Consider the following 2,444-nt stretch of genomic DNA (forward strand, 5'->3'; position numbering starts at 1 on the left):
CAGGTCCTAGTAGTTGCTGATAGGCTCTGACTGTGATGCTATAAGTTATTAGTTCTCTCAGTCCATTCAGTGTGATTGTATTATTACTACTTCCCTCCACCTGTACTGTCTGCACAGTGTCTGTGTCGCTAGTGACATTAACTACATATCCATCAGCATCAGATGAATCAAGTGCAGTCCAACTGACAGTGATAGTGGTAGTTGTCTTGTTGACCTCAGTAAGAGAAGAGGGAGCAGTTGCTGGTACTATACAAAGGGAGGTATACATGCATGTACATAATTACTATAGAAATAACATTACCTTTTATGGTTAAAGTACGTGTTCTATCAGCACCACTAGGATTATCCAGTACACACTGGTACATTTGATCTCCAGTGGTTGATTGACTGATTGATCCACTACTGACAGTCGTTCCATCCCATGTGATATCAACAGTATATCTTATTCTATTGGTAAAGCTATCTAACTCAGTACCAGGACAATTATCAGTACCATCATCATAACAGTTAGTGTGACTAGCCAGTGCAGTACTACCAATGCTCATACTAATACCATACCCATAGTGTCCAATTTTAGTACAATTCAGTTTGTATTCCTGAGGATATACTGTCATATCAGGAGAAAGATCAGCAATAGTAAATGATTCTATCTCTGCATATCCTACAATTAAAAATTATTACATCAGTAGTAAGTGATTCCTCTTACTGAATACATTAGCAAAAATAATTTTAGTGCTATGATCTGAACAATCAGTGGGTAGACAACACTTGTACCAGCCTTCTTGAGCTGCTGGTAGCCCCTGAGCAAGATAAAGATTGAGAGTAGCAGGTGAAATGACATTAGTACAACGAAAAGGATCACTGGCACTATTACTGTTACAGTCAACAGGATCATCAGGATCAGCAACTCTAACCCACTGACCAGTAGTTAGACTAGTACCAGGTAACACACATGATATAGCTTCAGTAACTGCATTGACACTGGTGTCCCAAAAATATGATCCATTAATGTAACATTTTTTATTATACATGAAATAGATACCTGTAAAATCAACATAATTGCTTTCAGCATGATTTATATCAAAATCAAAATACCTTCTTGTTGACAATGAGTGAAAACACTGATTGCACTACTAGCAGGTCCCAATAACTGCTGATAGGCTCTGACTGTAATACTATAAGTTTTTCCTCTTCTTAGCCCATTTACGGTGATTGTATTATTACTACTTCCCTCCACCTGTACTGTCTGCACAGTGTCTGTGTCACTAGTGACATTGACTACATATCCATCAGCATCAGATGAATCAAGTGCAGTCCAACTGACAGTAATAGTGGTAGCTGTCTTGTTGACCTCAGTAAGAGAAGAGGGAGCAGTTGCTGGTACTACATAAAGGGAGGCATACATGCATGTACATAGAAATATCACTACCTTTTATGGTTAAAGTACAAGTTCTATCATCACCACCACTAGGATTATCCACTACACACTGGTACATTTGATCTCCAGTGGTTGATTGACTGATTGATCCACTACTGACAGTCGTTCCATCCCATGTGATATCAACAGTATATCTTATTCTATTGGTAAAGCTATCTAGCTCAGTACCAGGACAATTATCAGTACCATCATCATAACAGTCAGTGTAACTAGCCAGTGCAGTACTACCAATGCCCATACTAATGCCATACCCATAGTGTCCAATTTTAGTACAATTCAGTTTGAATTCCTGAGGATATACTGTCATATCAGAAGGAAGATCAGCAACAGTAAATGATTCTATCTCTGCATATCCTACAAATGAAAATTATTACATTACTACACTAATAAGTGGATTAAACTCTCCTCTTACTGAATATATTAGCAAAGATGATGTCACTATTAGGATCTGAACAATCAGTGGGTAGACAACATTTGTACCAGCCTTCTTGAGCTGCTGGTAAACCCTGAGCAAGATAAAGATTGATAGTAGCTGCAGGTGAAGTGACATTAGTACAACGAAAAGGATCACTGGGACTATTACTGTTACAGTCAACAGGATCATCAGGATCAGCAACTCTAACCCACTGACCAGTAGTTAGACTAGTACCAGGTAACACACATGATATAGCTTCAGTAGCTGCATTGACACTAGTATCCCAAAAATATGATCCATTAATGTAACATTTTTCATTATACACTAAAAAGATACCTGTAAAATCAATATAATTACTTTTAACATGATTTATATCAAAATCAAAATACCTTCTTGTTGACAATGAGTGAAGGTACTGATTGTACTGCTAGCAGGTCCTAATAACTGTTGATAGGCTCTGACTATGATGCCGTAAGTTTTTCCTCTTCTTAGTCCATTTAGTGTGATTGTATTATTACTACTTCCCTCCACTTGTACTGTCTGCACAGTGTCTGTGTCACTAGTGACATTGACTACATATCCATCAGCATC

The sequence above is a fragment of the Amphimedon queenslandica genome, unplaced genomic scaffold (genome assembly GCF_000090795.2).
Source record: "Amphimedon queenslandica unplaced genomic scaffold, v1.1 AMPQUscaffold_13202, whole genome shotgun sequence".
NCBI classification, from domain to species: domain Eukaryota; kingdom Metazoa; phylum Porifera; class Demospongiae; order Haplosclerida; family Niphatidae; genus Amphimedon; species Amphimedon queenslandica.